At 44.0% G+C, this 20,849-nt stretch overlaps 1 protein-coding gene and 1 long non-coding RNA gene across 2 annotated transcripts in view; one reads left to right on the top strand and one right to left on the bottom strand.

Annotated features, from left to right (window-relative positions):
* GRIN2D (glutamate ionotropic receptor NMDA type subunit 2D) overlaps positions 1-20,849 on the bottom strand; it is a 1,291,669-nt gene that overhangs the window by 1,181,366 nt on the left and 89,454 nt on the right. The gene's annotated exons all lie outside the window — the stretch shown is intronic.
* Positions 1-20,849, top strand: part of LOC138247395 (uncharacterized) — a 61,600-nt gene that overhangs the window by 38,182 nt on the left and 2,569 nt on the right. Inside the window, exon 2 of the long non-coding RNA XR_011194486.1 lies at positions 20,580-20,686. This is a non-coding gene — a long non-coding RNA (uncharacterized lncRNA). The remainder of the gene's footprint in view (positions 1-20,579; positions 20,687-20,849) is intronic.

Below are 20,849 nucleotides of genomic sequence, written 5' to 3'. Positions count from 1 at the left end.
AAGGAGGAAGTACTGGACTGTCCTGTGTGCCAAGATGTCCTACCTGTATGTAAAGGAAAGGGAGCACAAACCTTGCAGCAGGAAGGAATTGTAGAGTAGGGTGCTGTAATTGACCCTGGCAGAGGGTCCATCTAAAAGAAACTGGCTAGGCAAGTGTGCCAAAGTACCCCCATTACTGAGAATTGTGCAGTGCGGCCATTGCCATTTATCCCTGTTGTAGCTGCAAGGTACCTGGAGTGGTGTGCTTAAGTGGTAGACTCAAACAAAGTCAGGATAAATACCTACAGGTGGTCTGGGTGCTCCACAAGTGCACTGTGTGACTGTGACACTATCAAGTGTGTCGTGGGGTTGGAGCCAGAAACAAAGTGACCAGAGAGGTGCCCTGCAAGTGTCTCATGAACAATTAAAGTGGTTACACTTCAGGCACTGTGTGCCAAAGATAGCTCCGGGAATCTGCTATGCTGAAGAATCATCATCATCATCTGAGGGCGTGTGACAATCATGCTTAAGAAGAAGCTCTAAATCCTCACCGGACTGTATTAGTGTACTGTGTCACGAATTGAGCACCCATTGGAGCACTGGAAGGAGCAGCAATCTGAAATCTGCTGCCCAGAAGAGAGACCTCTTCAGAAGCCACCACTCCTGCTGTGACACTCCAAGTGAAGAGCTTTATGGCTGGCTGTCACATGGCTCTTCAGAAGACTGCATGTGGCACCTGGAGGTTCCTGTTTCCAGTGAGGTCCCTCTACTGCGTGAGGACCGTATGTGGCCCAGTGATGCTACCACAAACTTGGTGAGGTACTGAATGGGCCTATGCCCGAGAGATTCAGTGCTAGGACTAGATAAAAGGGGGGAAGGAATACGAGCTGCACCCAGCGATCTACCATGAACATTAAAGCTGAGGAGGGTGTCCACAGACGGGGGGACCCATGAGGGGCAGGTAGAGGGGGGGAGTCAGCAGAAGCTATAAATGCTCACAGACATGTACCCTGGATCCAAGTTTTTGAGCATTATTGATTGTGTAATGGAATTCTATGTGTTATATCTAATAACGTAAGTGCCTTTTCTTCAAAGAGAAGCATTGGGCTGATCATATTGCACTGCTGGGGTATGGTATTGATTCCTGAGCCTGAGTAACCTCCACACTAGTCTCCCTGCTCACCCTCATTGCTACTGAGAGTCAAGTCCTGAAAGGGCTATCCTTGGCCCAGTTTGCAAAGCCGTAGGAGGGCAGTGCTGAGACAGCAGTAGGAAAATGTCTCAACTCCCATGGTTACAGTCCAGCAACCCCTGCTTGAATGGTGGTATACTGTTATTATATGCTATGTTAAGTTATGTTTATGTTAATAGAGATTTGTTTAGCATTGTAATGTAATTCCTAGCAGTAACACATGTGGGACCACATCTACATTAGGGCATGAAATAAGTCCTGCTGTGGTTGTACAGCATACTTATATAGTTTTTAGTTCCATTACAGAACCACTTAATGAGAGGGCATGCACCTCTAGTGTACCATTCAAACTACCGAAAGGCAGTGCCTTTCAAAGCATGAAATGGAGGAATGAACCACAGGTCAACCAGCAAGAAGTGTTGTCATGCTTATGATCACTATTTAGTCGTAAGCCATGAATGCAGTTTTACCATGTTAGTAAACCCTGTGGCAAGCACAGCAAACATATAACTCTGACCTGGTGATAAGCTAACCCTGGAGCTATTATACATGAGACTAGTCTTTACAGGTGGACTTCCATCAGAACACATCATAACATAAACCTATGGCTTAAGGCAATCCCATGTGCTGAACTAACCACAAACATTCCTCATACTCTTTTGGTAATAACCAAATGTTGTGTGGAACATTAGGGAGTTACCTGGAGCTCACACAAAATCAATCTTTCTGGTGTCATCCTCTTAGCAGCATTCAAGTGGCAGGCAGTGGGCACCACCTCAGTTTTGGGAAATATAAATGGGTCCTCTCTATCGAGGAGTGATCCCTAGGGGTTGTATGATGGGGACAGGGGTTTCAAATCTCCAGCAGCTCCGCCTCCCACCTGAAATCATATCCGGTCCATCCAAACACAACACACTACACCTCATCCCACACCACTCTTTGAAGGAAACAAGGCACACTTCTCCATTCTCAGCCATGGTAAGTCTGTTGTGCTTTGTGCACAAGTATTGCAGCTTTGCAAAGGTCAGATTGGATTTCAGATATAAGATGAGGGGAGGTCTGTTCCCCCCTTAACATATCAATCTACATGTGACTTTGGTTTATAAACAACCATTTGGCTACACAGCCATCAGCTGTGTTTAAAAAGAAAGGTAAAAGCTATTTTCGCAGTTCAAATGACAGATGTAACAATAGGGCCTGATTCACAAAGGTAAACTTATGCTTTTGTATACGTTTACTGTGTTTTGGTATTTTATTATTAATAATTTTACGATTGCAGAGACTCCGTTCATAAAAACGATAGGCCTTTCCGATATTTGTGTACGCGTCTCCACAGTTGTAAAATTACTGTTAGTAAAATCAAACTCTGTTCATGAATACCAAAAAAATAGTAAACTTACACAAAAGTGTAAGTTTACCTTTGTAAATCAGGCCGTTAGTATGTCATCTATAAATCTGAACTAAAAAGTTATTACCAAGGGTCATATTTATCATTATTTTACGCAATGCAGCAAGACACCCTGCTGTTCTGCTGTGTGTGAAAGGGCAGGAATGTTCCATATGCGCTGGAGCACAAACTACTGCCAACCGCCAACGCAGGCACCCCTCCACAGTGGTGGAAGGTTGCCTGCGTTGCACACAGTGTTGTTTTTGTTTGTGAAGGAAGAAACGATTTAATGAACAAGAACAATCCTCTGAGGTTTTTTTCTTTTTCTACGTGTGCTGCAAAATGCAGCACACATAGAAAGAGGAAAAAATGATGATAAATAAAGGTTTTCTTCTCGTTACACCTCCCCTTGGAAAGCGTAGCTTTTTGGCGCCTTTTCAGGTTTACTAGTCATGGTAAATCTGCAAATGCACCAAAATCCATTGGTGGATGAGTGAGAATACCCACATTCTACCCAGGGAACACCTCGCTGGGGAGAGCAACAGAGTGCAGTAACTTGTGCCGCCTTGTGTTACTCCTGATTTACCAAGCGATGCAGGGCCACGTAAGGTGGCCTTGAGTGCTTTGGTAAATATCATTCTAGGTTTGAGTCGTCGTTGCACTGTCTGGCATGGCACAAGAATGACGCAAAGGGTTGATAAATATGTACCTTAGTGTTGAACTCTGAAATGTTTTGATGTAATAACACTTGCTTTTAAAAAGGTTTCAGGTGCCCGTCACCATGCTCTCTGCATTTTTAAAGTACACCATTTTCTCTTAATACTGATAATAACTACAAACTCAATTTTTTAAAGCAAGTGCATAAATACATATCACAAAACCAATGGACACACTTTGGATTTTATGTATCTTCGCTGAAGCATGGCTTATATTAAGTTGCCATTGGACCTGCCTTCAATTTATCTTGTATGGGGAATGTCTTTCCTATGGTACAGTCTTTTGTGGTTCAGAGGTAACTGCATACATTCACACCTCGTTGCCTTGGAACTGGGAACGCCAAATACCTACTGGATAAGGGTTTTAGCCCAATGGGCTCCTGAACCACACCCAGGCCCCATCAACCAGTTAAAATAAATTTGCTCCCTTTGTGTGGAACAGATCTTCCAGTCTCAATAAAACCATGCCAAGTATGAAGTGGAGGGCAGATGTGGACAGGAGGGGTGGGATTTTTCTTGCACACTCTGAAGGCAGGAGTAGGCTGGTTGAGGGAGGAGTTTGGGCAGTGCTGGAGAGCGTGCTGAGAAGGCTATTTTTATTTTATTTAAAGTAGTGTGTACAGCGTGTCATGCCATTTATTGTCATAGCCAGTGACATAATGCAAAATGGTAGTCCCCCCTGTGCAGAATTTGCTAAGGAGCCCCCGAGTCTCCCATATCTCACAGATATTCATTGACCTTGGGCTGAATGGGGTCCTCTTGAAAGGCTGGGGTGCTTTGGAAGGTTGGGGGCTGCCCCTGCACCGGAGGGACTTCCGGGGCTTGTGTTATGCCCCTGGTCATGCTTCGAACTTTATTTAGAAACACATTTCTTATCACACTTTGCACACTTCCATCCTAATTTACTGGTAATATTCAGATTTGGAATGGATAAATGATGGATGTCTCCAATTTGTCAGTTGTGGATGCTAGGATATGGGACTTGTTACTTGACAGGCTGAGATCCACTATATATCTGAGAGTATTAAGGAAAGATTCCAAGACCTGGCTTTTTAATAAGGCATGTCAGTGGTTGGCTTAGTTGTTTGTTCTTGAATAACTTGTGACATCAAACTGGTGATACCAGCGCTCCTAAAATGATTTTAAGCTGGAGCACACTAAGGCACCTTTGTGAGATGTAAGCTTAGGTTTGGAAAGAGCAAGAATTGTAACTTAATTTGTTTAGGGGTTATCACCAATCATTTGAGAGATTGCCTTTAAAAAAGTACTGTGAAGCTAGGGATGCTCACATCACAAGATGAGACGTTTGCTGCTACTGCAGATTTACTGTAGATCTCTGGTAGTAGCTAGAACTCAGCCTCTTGCTGAACAACGAGTACTAGGATCTAAGGGTCTTATCCAGGGGTGGCTACTTGCCTGTTGCAGCTGATCTCCTGAAGTGGTAAAAGACTTGGAAACGCAGGAATATGTAAGGCCTGAATGAGAACCAATAGATCAGTGGCAACTGTATATTTTCTTTAACCAGCCCATGTGTATCTTCTTACCTTTGTCTGGGGAGTGGAACGGCCCTACTTACGGACAGAGGTGGTGCTGCTGTAGCGGAAACACAGGGAAAAAGAGGCACTGGACATACTGCTGTCGGTTTCAGAGGAACCCCTGCAACTGGAAATCGTGGATAAGGTCTAGAAATTGTGGTTTAAAAAGCTAAACATTTATTTCACTGGATACTTTTAAGCAAGAGCATTAGCCGATGCATATAAATCACACAGGGTGTCTGAAGGTAGTAAAACTTCTAAGGCTCAAAATCCCTGTTTATCATTGCTTTAGTTCAGTGCCAAAAACAATGCGAACCACGGGCAGTGCATTGCTTAATTTGATTTTCCTTCCAGAAATAGACTTTTCTTCAAAAGACATCGGATTCGGGTTGTCAGTTTTCCTGATCCCTGTACTACATTTTATGTTTTTCCTTCCTAAATCAATCTTTGTTTTTTTAACTAATTTGGTTTACGGGTGTATTTTATCTTTGGTCAGCTTTCATGCATGGATTGCAGGCGTTTCTGTGAGGGAAGCCTTGCTAATTAAACCAGCTGCCAAACCTTTGAACCAGGTACAACATTACCGAGATTTTGGGGTTTTTGGGTGCCCAATCATTCACATCAAAACTGTGACCTCTCTCTGAACTAGGTTAGCATTTGGGTTGACCACAGGATACAACTGTAAGCCCAGCTAGCAATGCACTCTTTGCATGTTTGATTTTGGTTGTTTTTCTTGATTTCAATGTGAGCAGTCAGATACTGGTCAGGGCAAGGGGGGAGGGAGCACAAGGCCTCTCATCCCTGCACAGTTCACCCCATTGCATTCTGGCAAATGCACTTACTTCAAAGTTGCTGTAGTTTTTTTCACCAAAGTTGGTGGAGTGGTACTGTTATCTCTAGACACATGTTTCTGTGTTTAGCCCTTCGTCAGTAGAGAGCAGAAGTAGTAGAGGGCAGAGAAAAGTCATCTGGGGTGGCTGGTATGCTGCACAAGTCTTCACAGATCACAGTACTACTCGACAGGCACACAGGTGCATCCCGGGTGAGCTCCTCACCTCATTGGCTCAAGGGAGCCTTTTAAACACGAGGGGGAGGGAGCACACTGCCTCTCATCCCAGCAACTTTGAAGTAAGTGTACTGCATTTACCAAGATGCAATGAGGTGGACTGTGTTGAGATGAGAGGCAGTGTGCTCCCTCTCCCCCTAGATACTGGTCAAGGTATGGCAGAATGAGGCTTTGCACTGTGTGTGCAAACCAGAATCTCTGCTATGGTACATTGCATTGATTTTGATTTCAATTTGATTTCTAGAGTGTGCAATTATCCACTTAGGCACCCAACACTACTATTACTGAACTATAAACCATAACCAATCTAACCAGTATTCAACCAGAGCTAACTAGAGTCTTCAATATAATATGGACCATTACATGACCCTCTTGCAAATGCACAATAAGAGGTAGTCGATTCCAGTGTTGAGCCACCAGGAAAAATAATCAACCTCCCATCATTCCTCTATGCATTGGAGGAACCACCAGGAAATAGGTGGTGGAAGATTGAAGATATACGTTGTCCTCTAGTCTTTGAGTGCAAGTTCCATTGGACTATTCCAGAATTGTGGAGGGGAGGGAATCCTGTAGGGATATGGTAACTATAGCTGAGGAAATGGTATCAGTGGGAGGATCCAGGGCACCTTCTGCAGCGATTCATACTTATGCTTTACTATCCACTTTATTTTTTGAGCTTCCTTAAAACTACTGCATTTCTGGATCATCACTGTGGTGACATTTAAAATGGGGGTGACATGTTACTTTATGAATAAAATATTTAGATAAGATCGAACCATATCCCTGCTCTTGACTTGCAAGCTACCTAGCAGGCTTGACTATACAAAGGCACACAAAGCCACCTCTTTAATTAAAAATGTCAAACAACTGGTTAAATAAAGTCTGCGAGCAGCATTAGTTCAAACAGCAAAGTTCAGAGAATGAATTCAAGCAGACCTTGTGAACGGTATTCTTCCCAGAATGTCTCTTTACAATTGAAAAGCAAAAGTTGTAATATGTTTATTTTTAGGTCTCACCTGTGACAGTACATGTGCTGAAATTTGCAAGTTCTTTGTTAATTGTAAAAAAAGTTAAAAGGGTCTTAGAGCCTGCCATTACTTACCATTGGTTGGTTTTTATCCTCACTCTAATTTCTTTTCTTTTGATTGGTCAGTGGAAGCTTGTTTCATTTCACCATTCTTGTTATAGAGGGCTTTGGGAGAATTTTGGTTTCACCTTCTTTAGATTCACACACACTTACTTTTGTTAACTACAACTTAAAGTTTGTGTTTTGTTCAAGCTTTTGTTTTGAAAGTTAATCAATATTGCACTGGCAAATAAGAGTTATATTAGTTATATTTACATTCAACGTAGTGTCTTTATTTTTATTCTAACTAGCTAGTGCAACATTACTTTTGATATACTTTTAAAACATGCACTTAAACAAAGGCTTTATATCTCTTGATTTCATTTGTAAATACGCACCTAAATAAACTCATTAAGGTCCACATGTACAAACGTCAGATTTTGAGACTCGCAAATTGCGAGATTTGGTGACTCGTAATTTGCGAGTCGCAAAACCTAATGTACAACAGTTTCTCAGACACTGTTTGCGAATCGCAAATGGGTCGCAAGGGTCCTGCCTCATTAATATTTATGAGGCAAGTCGCTATTTGCAACCCATTTTGGAATGGCCGCACTCACAGCAGACCACCATGTCTGTGACTGCTTTTTAATTAAAGCAGTTTTTTTTTTTTTTTTATGCAGCCCGTTTCCCTTAAAGGATAACAGGATGCATTACAAAAAACAAATGAAAACTTTCCTTTTAATTTTTTCTGAATATGCAGTGGTCCATGGGACCACTGCCTGCTCTGAACCAATGTTGGGCCATATATTGCAAATATAGAAAATCAGGCACCTATCACAGCAATGTAAAGAGTTTAGTTAGGTTTGTGTTCAGTAGGAAAATCAATTGATTTAATGTATTTAAATGCTTGTTTTGCAAATAAATCATCATGCACACTCAGAATTAAAAGTAATGGTGCACCGTCAGATTAGAGTACAAATAAAGACACCACGTTAAATGTAAATAGAACTCTGATTTGCTGTTACAACATTACTTATAACATGGAAAAAAAATATAAATGGAACAGCTCTCTTGTAGGTACGACCTATTGGCTTTGCCAACCCTTTGCCAACCCTTGTTTTGTAGCTCTATCCGTTTCAGTGAGTTTTATGGGCATTTTAAGTGGTGGATATTTTATTGCACCTCATGAAGGTTTAAGGTTTAAGGTTCATAGAGGGGTGTGGGTGCCACTTATGGAGGCTTGCTGTATTTCAGGTAACCATGGGCCAGATGTGTCAAGCAATTTTGCATTTGCAAACTGTGCGAATGTCCGTTTGCGAATGAAAAAATGTGTTTCACGATGTATGAAACGCATTCGCAGTGTGATTTCAAGAAATTGCAAAAACTGTGAATTTTTGCAAATGAGAGACGATTTTGCGTGTCGTAAGCAGCGTATCGCAAATAGCGACATGATTTACTGAATCGCTAATTGCGATACAGTAATGCGAATCGCAGATAGCGATTACCAAAATCGTGCCGCTATTTGCAGATTGCGACACGCAAAAATGGATTTGCAATGCGATGTAGCAAAAAATCGCAATTTGCGATTATTCGCAGAATGGCCGTTTGCTCATACAAATTACCACAAACTGAAACCAGGTGGTAACCAGGTGCAACCTATATAAAGAGGCCCAGAATGCCTCAGCCCCTCTTCCACAATGGCTGCACTCCACGTCATGGCGAGGAGAATGAGGATCTTGGCAGGTTTGAGGAGAGAGAGGAGCGCATTTTCAGAGTGCGTATAACCCTTTTTGACCAGACTGAGGAGGAAATTTATGATAAGTACAGGTTAAGCTCAGCCATGATACTTGACCGGATAGCTGAGCTACAACCCATGCTGCAGCACACAACACACAGGACCAATAGCATGCGCACCCATGTGCAGGTATTATGCTCCCTGCACCTACTAGCCTCAGGGAGCTATCAAGGGGTCATAGCAGCAGCTGGAGGGGTATCACAGAGTGCCCTCTCTACATTTTTTAATGCATTTCTCAATGCCATGCTGAGCAGAATACAACTGTACATCAGATTCCCCATCATCCCACAGGCAGTAAAACAAACCAAAGTTAATTTTTACCAGATAGCACAGTTCCCACATGTGCTAGGTGCCATTGATGGGACACATGTAGCAATCTGTCCACCATCGGCCACAGAGTATATGTATCGCAACCGTAAAAACCATCATTCCATGAACATACAGGTGATATGCAATGCCTCCTACATCATTACCGATCTTGTGGCCAGATACCCAGGGAGCACACATGACTCCTACATCTTTCGCCACAGTGGGATACACACAAGACTGCTAGCTGGGGAGTTTGGGGAAGGATATCTACTAGGTAATTTGATAGTTCACAATAATGTATTGATGTAAGCATAACGTCACACAGCAAATGTACTTATTGTACTCTCTGTGCTTACAGGAGACAGTGCCTACGCAGTGCACACCTATATGCTAACGCCCTACCTGAGCCCTGCCACCCTAGCAGAGAGGAGGTACAATGCTGCACATAGGGCTACCCACAACGTGGTGGAGCGCACTTTTGGGCTGCTGAAGAGCCGTTTCAGGTGCATCCATAGGAGTGGAGGTGCACTACAGTACAGCCCTGAGACGACCTGCAAAATTGTGGCCACATGTGCTTTCCTGCACAACATAGCAACCACCAGGGGCATACCAGTGGAACTCACGGAGTCAGACTCAGATGAGGATGATGATCCCTTACCATCCCTTCTACCAGCAGACAGGACCAGTGCAGCAGAAGGCAGGCAAAGACGGGCTGACATCACACGCAACCATTTTTGACGTAAGTAATGACAAATACACTTCAATAATATGTTTTTCAGTAGTTAACATCTTTATTACCTTGACTTCAGGTAAACATTGTGTCAGTAGGACATAGCTATTCATAATGTGCAGACATGATCTATTAACAGTGTCACACTATTAGCATCATAGCATGACTTAATTACACATGTTGAGGTGGTCCCCTGTAGCCCTCATCATCACTTCTTTCCTCCACGCACTCCACTCGAGTGCTCAGTGCCCTCGCTGGCACCTCTAGTAACAGGTTCACCTGCAGTACTGTGTCTGGCACTGCGACGCCTCGGATCAATCACAGGGACTGTCAGAGTGCTGAGGCTAGAGGACTCCTCACTGTCACCAACACCCAGTTCGCTGGGTGTGGCACTGCGTGCTGTTTGCAATGCATCAACTACGTTGGTAATTTGCACCAGTCCATGTGCATTGCCCCTACTGCAATGTGCCATTTCCACCTTTGTGGCAACGGCACGCCGTGATATCAGGGCTGTAGAACTTGCAAGCCGATTGACAGATCTACAGAAGCTGTCAAACTCAGCCAAATATTGGTGCTGGTGCCTGTGCTGGCTGACACGTTCCTGCCGTATCTCTGAGCATAGTTCACCAATGGCCTGTGTCAACTCCTTGGTGCTCTCAGCAACTCTTTGCTGTCCCTTAATCAGGGTCTCCAAGTGCTTGTTATGTAACCCCATATTGTTATTGTGAGACACAAACTGTCTGTGCAGTGACTTCAAATGTTTGCATTACAGGCGCTGCACCTTCAGCATGGAAGCTTCCAGGCCGCCAAAGATTGATGGGCCCACTCCTTCTTCTGTGCCCTGTCTTCCTGCATCGTGACGCTTCCGGAGGGGAGTAGACTGGTGCTGGCGCTGGTGCATGGACTGCTGTCTTCCTGTGGGACTCGGCTCTGGTGGTGGTGTGGGGTCATGTTCTGGCATCTCATCTGAGTTCAGGTTGTACTCTGGCAGTGGTAACACCCATGCCCTGCATCTAGTTGGAACAATACTGTAGGACTCACTTGTATTTGAGTCTGACTGTGGCTGTGTTTTTGCTTCCCCCACCTTTTCTGATCCTGCAGCAGCAGGGACCGAGTCATCTGCAGAGATAATGTGCAGCATGTCAGTTCTAGCACTTGTCACAGATTTCCACAGTGTTGCTTTATATGTACAAATAAATTGTGTCACCCTGAATCATTTGTGGCGTTTCTCTATGTGGTTGCCCACTATCTTGCTATTTATGTGGTGTTTTCGCCTTAGGGTTGTGGACTACCACTCCCAGAAGGCACTGATGTGTTGCATGTAAGATGTGACATGGACTACTTTTCATTGTGCATCAAGCTAGTTCTATTTCCTAAGTGGCATGTGTACATGCACATGTGGGGATACACATAATCAGTGGCCTTACCTTTGCTGGTGCTGGGTGTCCCTGAGGTGTTGATGTCAATTACACCACTGACAGCTTCTGGCAGCAATGTGGACTCCACCAGGTCTTCCATAGGGGTGGACAGTGTGTGGGTGGATGGTCCGCCTTCGGTGCTCCTTGCCTCCCTAAGCCTGCTGGCCACCCTCTCCTTGGCATGGGATTGCAAGTCGTACCATCGCTTGCGTATCTTGTCCACAGAGCACTGCGTAATACCCACTGCGCATATTTTTGTCTGTATGTCAGACCAGAGTTTCCGCTTCTCACTCTCAGGTACTTGGAGTGAGCTCTTGCCAAAGAGTCTGTCATGGTTCACAACAACCTCCTCAATGAGCACCTCCAATTCTTTCTCACTAAATTTCAGCTTCCTCTTCCTGTCTCCCTTCTCCTTCCCATTGCCAGCATTGGCCATGTTGCAGTTTGCTCCTGGTTTCCTCACAATGCTGACTCCCTGGTGCTGGGCTGTGTCTCTCTCACTGCTCCTTTGGGTGTGGCTCCTGGAAACATTATGGGCTGACTCACTTCCTGCTTCTGATGTCATCAGGCTGTTCCGGTTTGCCGTTTTCGCTATTTGCAAATTTTATTTGCCGAATCGCAATTTTTTTTGCGATTCTGTATTTGCATCTTGCAAGTAGCGTTTGCAAATTTTCAGAAATCGCTATTTGCGATTTTCAATTTTGATAAATCGCTTTTTGCATTTCTAAAATTGCGATTTCTTAAAAATCGCAATTTGGAAATCGCTCCCCGAAATCTTGATATATGTTCTGTCTAACTTGGGTGTTTGGGCCTGTGTGGAATAAAGAACGGTGGCGCTTACACTTTCTGACCTACTAAAATATAGCCAAAGCAAGTACCTGAAGACAGACCCAATAAATGGTCCATTTAATTCAACACATGACTGTCGCTGTAACGTTCAATTAAATATGAACTGTGACCGAATATAAAAAGCAAATCCCCTTTCCTTCCATCAGGTACAAGGGCATGCCTGAGTGGGCACTTCTTATTGAGTTTATCGTTGCCTTGAGTTAAGTGAAAGGCCTGGGCGGCGGGTCTCTAGGGAGAAGCCATTTTAGCATCTGCTACCGCTGCTGCTGTGCAGCGCTCATTGACACTCGCTCATCTCCTTGTCAGCTCAGACAGAGGACGAACCGAAACCAAGCTGGTCTGCTGCCCTCAAAGCAGAAAAAAACTTGCAGGCCCCCTCCGCCCTTCTGTTGCTCCCCCTCCCCCATCCATGCGGGGCTCCTATTTCCAATATGTATAATTTAGGTTAGTACATTAAAAGGGCAACATTAAAAAGTATTCTTCTTATTAATAGCAGAACAGATGTAATCACTTTTTAACCCTATCATTCCATGGGACCAAGACATCTCTTTTCCATTCCATCTTTGCTAGTTCATTTAACAAACCATTGCATTTTGAGAGTTGTAGTCTCACGTCACACTTTAGCTGAACAAATGGGATAAAAACCACCAAGGGTGTAGCATCTGGATGGGTAATTGGGTCTGGTGGCCTTGAGCTGGGATTGTTATGTCTGTGTTGTTTTTTCTTAGTGTCCTGATTTGAGTTTTCTTGTCATCCTAATTTCGCTAACAGGTTTTAACTTGTTCATTTTTTCAGGAATTTAAATTTACCTACTGACTGTTTCCTAAAAGGTAGCAAACCTGCACCCATAGAAATACTCTTTGAAGGGATGAAAATTTACAAATTTTTAGAATTCACAAACATTGGTAGAAGTAGGCCTGGGAGGCTGTACTAGTACCAGGTTTCCATGCATACTACTGGCACTAATGGGGTGCTGGCAATCCCTCAGGAAAACATTCCAAACCACTGTTTTTTTTCCACCGTGCCAATCTAGACAGAGGTTCTATTTTAGGGTTTGGTAGATGCAGTGATGGTGCATAGGATGACAGAGGACTTTATGTCTGCCACCCTGTGTTTACTTCACCCACCAAATTCAAAGATGTTGTTGGCCAGATTGACATGGCATCTCTATACATTGGTAGTTCCGGTTAGTGTATGAAAGATTTCACAGATTGCCCTGTCAAACTTGAAGGCTGGCTGCCAAACTTTTCCAAGATTTTTTATTCTTCAGAAACAAACTCCTAAATCTCCCATTGTTTGGGGGTCATTTTTCTTTACCTTATTTTTTTACCTCTCCCTCACCACAAGCTACAATTGGCGGTGAGGGACAGTAAAAAAATAACCATCCTACCATCCACTGTAAATAGGGTGAACAGTCAGATGGCTTACCTCCAACCAACGATGCCTACTCTGTTGGGCTATTGAAAGAAATTTTACACTGATGGAAAAATTTTACTCCAGGGTGTAAAACGTGAGGTCCCCCTGACTCAAAATCAGGCAGCTGGACCTTGAGTTTGGTAGGGTACTTTACTGCCATTGCAATGGGGTGCTTGTCTGCCAAACTCCAAATAAGCACCATAGGCCCACCTAATGCAAATCAGTACTGACTCTGCTCATCATGGGAGCAGCTCATCCCTGTTCATCTTACCCTGCGTCACTGAATTTTTCAATTGGGAGTATTGAGATTCTCACCTGCGAATCTCACTGACTAAGCTTTGCTATTAATAACTACAAGAACACAATGATTTCTCCAGAACCTGTGCAAAACACTACTAACTAATCTAAGGGACTCACCCAGCTGGCCGTCTGACACCATCCGCCACATAGGGCACTGGAAAATTGACTGCATCATCCCCAACCTAGGATAACTGATTGGTATGCCCTTCCAGCCTACTTTAGGCTCTATGTTGCTTTATTAACTAAAAGGCTATTTGGCCAAAAATCTGTCTATGTCCCATAACCAGAGGGCAACAAGCTGTCAGTTCACCCCATGACTATTGTCAAGAGAACTTGCAACAAACATTTTTCATCTTTGCTTTCAAGTTCTCTGCTGCCATCCTGTGCCCTCACCCCACATTATTAAGATACCCCGCTCTCTCCTAAATATCTGTTAATGCAATATCTTCAAACTAATTTGGCACATCTTGGAATGATCTTTCAAAAAGTGTAAAAACAACTATCTCAAGATGACCATGACCCATGCATGCATGAGCAAGGCTGCATCTTAAAATGGTGTTAAAGCCATATATTAGTGGCTAGAAACAAACTGCATGTCGAGTAGTGCTGGGGGGAAGAGGGTGCTGGTTGCTGGTGGAATTTTCAATAAAGAGAGGGAGGGGCAGGAAAGGAGGGATACAGGGATATTGAGGATGCACTCATCCAAGCAAAACATAGGGAACCCGAAATGCACCATGGGCAGGACTAGAAGAGAGGAAAGCCACTGAAACAGGAACAGGGAACTGAAATAGACAAAGAGCCATATAATTATGGGCCAGAGGTTGTTTCAAAGCTCCTTCTATTTCTACACTGGATATAATTGGTCTCTATCCAATGGACAGCTTAAGTTGTCTGTTGGAGCGAGGTAAAAGGAAATTCAGATTTCTACGTTTAGCAGGCCACAAAAATATGATAGACGGGGAATGATCAAATCTTCTTTGAAGATTCATGAGAAATATTTCTATATTTATAAAGATAATCAAAATGTTCAACTAGGTAACACATAATTATCTGAATAGCGTTGTGCACTGCATGGATCTACTCACATCTAAAATTCCAAAGTGTTGTGGAGGATCTTGTGAAAATAAAATCAAATACTGCAAATTCTGCCACTCAATAGTAGCCTTAGAATTGGAATAAAAGTAAAAGAACAACAGGGAACCCAAACTAGAATGGCAGCACTGCCAAGACTGTATCAACCTCAAATTCAATCGTAAACTAAAGAAAAGACTCTCCTAAATGTGATGGAGCCAGCTGGAGTTCTTTGTTGCAAGCAGTCATCCTTGCACTCTTTTTTCTACAGTCCAACACTGTGCCACCCTTTTTACAAACTCCTATTGACCATGTAGACCAACAGTAGGCTTCCGACCAAGCAGAGGAACAGAGCAGACTATCTTATCCATTTGAGATAACCTAAAACTTACAGTTGCCATTAACAGAGTGATCTCACCCTATTGCTTCTGGAGTTCCCAGCTACATTTGACACTGTCTATTGAGGTTCTCTCATCTCATATTACATAAAAATGCTCTAAAATGTAATGTTTGTTATTTCAGAGACAAAGTGTAGTTTATCTACAAGCTTTCACATTGGTTCCTCACACCCAACACTGTGGCGCTCTTCATATCCCCTAATACAGGGGAATAATAATTCAACATCTATCTAACCCCCTTACCAGACCTGATTACATCATTCATTATTACTTTTTACATCTATGCAAATGTCATGCAAATCATTCTAAAAATGTATGGCCTTGTTGACCCCTACCACTCACGATGACTGCCTATATTCAATAAAAACTTGCATAATAAGCAATCAACTAAAGGTCAACATCAGAAAGACAGAGATCATGACCTGCCAACAAAAACTGCAAATCATTCTCACTCTCACAATCTTCAAGCTTGACTATGCCAACAGTCTATACCTTGGCACACTCAGATTCATCATACACAAAACACAGATAATCCTAATTTTTGCAGGTAGACTCTATCCACCATCACCCAAAAGAACACACAACTCCAGTTCTGCAATCACTCCACAAGCTACCTATAGCTAGAAGGCCAATGTTCCAGCTAGTCTGCATTTCCCACACAGCCTCCCAAGTAAAATAGATACTATGCCTCCAAATGAAATTCACCCGATGTAAACAAAACAGGTCAGAGCACTGTAGGCCTGCACCACAGATTATCTATACCACCTTACCATAAGAAATCCACAGGAGGCACTAATTTCTCAGTAAAAGTCACCAAGCTCTTGAACACACTACCAGTCAAGATCCAAAGCAGCAAGCAGTAGATACACTTCAGAAGACAGTTGAAAACATGACTGTTTCCAAAATAAGTACATTATGTCACAACCCTGAGAGAAAACCTAGAAAGATAATTACACATTAAATTCAATCTACAATTTACATCCTGCAGATAAGGAATGGTCCAACCAGTACATGACTTATTGTATCCAGGTTAGCTGAGGAGGGTTGACCTATGGTTAGCCTTGAAATAAAGAGTAATATTAATTTAGATATAACATCTCTGACCTACACTAATACTGACACAGTACTGTAAGGAAATGGCTCCCTGTTGCAGTTCCCCCCCACTTTTTGCCTGATACTGATGCTGACTTGACTGAGAAGTGTGCTGGGACTCTGCTAACCAGGCCCCAGCACCAGTGTTCTTTCACCTAAAATGTACCATTGTTTCCACAATTGGCACACCCCTGGCACACAGATAAGTCCCTTGTAAAAGGTACGAGTGGTACCGAGGGCCCTGTGACCAGGGAAGGTCCCTAAGGGCTGCAGCATATGTTGTGCCACCCTAAGGGACCCCTCACCTAACACGTGCACACTGCCATTGCAGATTGTGTGTGTTGGTGGGGAGAAAAAGGCAAAGTCGACATGGCATCCCCCTCAGGATGGCATGCACACAAAATACTGCCTGTGGCATAGATAAGTCACCCCTCTAGCAGGCCTTACAGCCCTAAGGCAGGGTGCACTATTCCACAGGTGAGGGCATAGCTGCATGAGCAATATGTCCCTACAGTGTCTAAGTCTATTCTTAGACATTGTAAGTACAGTGGTGGGCATATTAAGTATATGGTCTGGGAGTTTGTCAAAAACGAATTCCACAGCTCCATAATGGCTACACTGAATACTGGGAAGTTTGGTATCAAACTTCTCAGAATAATAAACCCACACTGATGCCAGTATTGGATTTATTAAAAAATGCACACAGAGGGCATCTTAGAAATGCCCCCTGTATTTTACCCAATTGTTCAGTGCAGGACTGACTGGTCTGTGCCAGCCTGCTGCTGAGAGATGAGTTTCTGACCCCATGTGGTGAGGGCCTTTGTGCTCTCTGAGGACAGAAACAAAAGCCTGCTCTGGGTGGAGGTGCTTCACACCTCACCCCTGCAGGAACTGTAACACCTAGCAGTGAGCCTCAAAGGCTCAGGCTTCATGTTACAATGCCCCAGGGCACTCCAGCTAGTGGAAATGCCCGCCCCCTGGACACGGCCCCCACTTTTGGCATCAAGTCCATGGGAAATAATGAGAAAAACAAGGAAGAGTCACCCACCAGTCAGGACAGCCCCTAAGGTGTCCTGAGCTGAGGTGACCCCTGCCTTCAGAAACCCTCCATCTTGATTTTGGAGGATTCCCCCAATAGGAATAGGGATGTGCCCCCCTCCCCTCAGGGAGGAGGCACAAAGAGGGTGTAGCCACCCTCAAGGACAGTAGTCATTGGCTACTGCCCTCCCAGACCTAAACACACCCCTAAATTCAATATTTAGGGGCCCCCAGAACCTAGGAAACTAGATTCCTGCAACCTGAAGACGAAGAAGGACTGCTGACCTGAAAGCCCTGCAGAGAAGACGGAGACACCAACTGCGTTGGCCCCAGCCCTACCGGCCTGTCTCCCCACTTCAAGAAAAACTGCACCAGCGACGCGTCCTCCAGGGTCCAGCGACCTCTGAAGACTCAGAAGACTACCCTGCATCTAAAAGGACCAAGAACTCCTAAGGACAGCGGCTCTGCTCCAAAGAAGAAACAACTTTGCAACAAAGAAACAAGTTTTAAAGGACTGCACGTTTCCCGCCGGAAGCGTGAGACTTTCCACTCTGAACCCGACGCCCCTGGCTCGACCTGCGGAGAAACAACACTACAGGGAGAACTCCCCGACGACTGCGACCCTGTGAGTAGCCAGAGTTGACCCCCCTGAGTTCCCCCCAGCGACGCCTGTAGAGGGAATCCAGAGGCTCCCCCTGACCGCGACTGCCTGCTTCTAAGAACCCGACGCCTGATAAAGACACTGCACCTGCAGCCCCCAGGACCTGAAGGATCCGACCTCCAGTGCAGAAGCGACCCCCAGATGGCCCTCTTCCTTGCCCAGGTGGTGGCTACCCTGAGGAGCCCAACCCTTGCCTGCCTGCTTCACTGAAGAGACCCCTGGGTCTCCCATTGAACTCCATTGCAAACCCGACGCCTGTTTGCACTCTGCACCCGGCCGCCCCCATGCCGCTGAGGGTGTACTTTTGGTGCTGACTTGTGTCCCCCCCAGTGCCCTACAAAATCCCCCTGGTCTGCCCTCCGAAGACGCGGGTACTTACCTGCTGGTAGACTGGAACTGGGGCACCCCCTTCCCCATTGAAGCCTATGTGTTTTGGGCATCACTTTGACCTCTGCACCTGACCGGCCCTGAGCTGCTGGTGTGGTAACTTTGGGGTTGCCCTGAACCCCCAACGGTGGGCTACCTTGGACCCAACTTTGAACCCTGTAGGTGGTTTACTTACCTGCAAAACTAACGAACACTTACCTCCACCAGGAACTGTTGAAATTTGCACTGTCTAGTTTTAAAATAGCTTATTGCCATTTTTGCCAAAACTGTACATGCTATTTTGCTGATTCAAAGTTCCTATGATACCTAAGTGAAGTACCTTTCATATGAAGTATTAATTGTAAATCCTGAACCTGTGGTTCTTAAATTAAACTAAGAAAATATATTTTTCTATATAAAAACCTATTGGCCTGGAATTATCTTTGAGTGTGTGTTCCTCATTTATTGCCTGTGTGTGTACAACAAATGCTTAACACTACCCTCTGATAAGCCTACTGCTCGACCACACTACCACAAAATAGAGCATTAGAATTATCTCTTTTTGCCACTATCTTACCTCTAAGGGGAACCCTTGGACTCTGTGCATGCTATTTCTTACTTTGAAATAGTACATACAGAGCCAACTTCCTACAAGTACCACTTAGCAATGGTCAACCAGATCTTTTTAAATAATGTTTCATGTTCTCATGCTAAATAATTTTGAACACATGAATCCCCAGCTTGGTTGTGATACAGTGAGCACAGGACCCATATCACACTGAGGGCATCTACTGAAACAAGCAAATAAAGTGCTGGAAGAAATGCTTGAATTAATCACACCCACTAGCAATTGCTCTGAGACACATTCCAGCCCGTTGTTTTACACCCTTCATGCTACTCTAGAAAGAGATTAGCCATAATCATTCTTGGACCTACTCCAATAGGATCAGTACTGCCCAAACAGCCAGAACAGGTGCCCGCCAGATCATAACCTATGCTACAGTTGTTTTGGCCTTCTTAGGCCTCATCAGTGATGTATAGCTTGAGGATGTGAGCTTGAATTAGATGACAAAATCTAATCAGGCTGAAACCAGCCTGCGGTTGCTGTGATTCTGTTCAGAGGTGACCTGATCTGTAGGCTTGGGCTGTACTGTTTCTATTGGAGCAGTGCCAATGCTGTTTATCATGATGCTGGTTCCTGTTTGTGGTGGTTAAGTGGATAGTGATCCAAGTACCTACCAGTAGCTGAGATTAATTTAAGCATTCCACCCATCATTGTTTTGGTTTCCTAAGTGCAACACCACAACTGAGAGTGGTATGCCTAAATGTGGGTCCCATACTCTCTGTCTCGGAGATCTCAACAAGCTATACCTCACTGATGAAGCTTAACTAGATCAAAACAAGTTGGGGTTACTTCTGCCCCCATTCAGAAAGGACCCGGTCTGGCAGTTTAGGCTGGACTGTTCCTATTAGACTAGAATCAAGCCTAATTTGTATTTGCCTCACGCCTGTCTGTGGTGGTAGGGTGGGTATAAAACATGATGGACTAGAATGCATCATCAGTAATTGCCAGTGACTGAGATTTATTCTGCCATTCCATCTGTTTGCTTTTTTCCTCAACAACCTCAAAGTTGTTTCAAACATGTTTTATCAAGTCTAGAAAAATTAGACCGCCCTAGGTATGAAAGGAAGATGTCTCAAACAGAATGAAGGGCTTCCAATTCTGTATTAAGGTAAATCATGGCTGTACAGGTGAATCACAAAGCGAGTCATGCTTCTCTATTTGTTAGAGTCAGAGAGATTACACAAGTATAGTCGAAGATGTCAATGATAGTGTTATATAGTCCAACGACTAGTCGTTGTTTCACACCAAAAAACAGTCCATGGAGAAAGCTTTTCCACCCGACAGATCATTTTTAGCCCATGTGACATGTGAATTGAGTTGAAAAAATACTGTGTGGTTCTCTCGCTGACCAGCTAGTGCTTAATTAGTAAAGACATATGTGCAAGGGCGCCATGCTTGTCTAGACTTGATTCAACCTCACACCTTTTTCTCCCAGCTCCCTATATTTGTGGTCTATTTATCATTCTTCTGTGCATTATTTTCCATCCCTGCTTTTTCCTTTTGCTGTGCTTTTTGTATTTATCTTTATCTCATTCTTTGTCCCTTTTCTGCCTTTCTCTCTCTTGCTCAGGATCAAAATTTGAGGGTGAAAGAAAACGTTGGACGTTGTCATTTGGGATTTTGCAAATGCTATTGTGAAATACTTCAATATCAATCTTAATTCCATACTCAGTCCAGGTAAGGGCTAGGATACCTTCAAAGAATATGTCAAAGGTGTTATCAATTTGAATCAATGTCGCACAAACTAGTTGGCATGCTCAGCAGACTGGAGAAAGAAAACAAACTGGGGGCTAGAGGTGAAGCTCTAATGGTGCATGACCTGATCTCTATAGCCTTGAAA

This window comes from Pleurodeles waltl, chromosome 7, assembly GCF_031143425.1.
Source record: "Pleurodeles waltl isolate 20211129_DDA chromosome 7, aPleWal1.hap1.20221129, whole genome shotgun sequence".
Lineage (NCBI taxonomy): Eukaryota > Metazoa > Chordata > Amphibia > Caudata > Salamandridae > Pleurodeles > Pleurodeles waltl.
The sequence above is the reverse complement of the archived record's forward strand: the minus strand, read 5'-3'. Positions and strand labels throughout refer to the sequence as shown.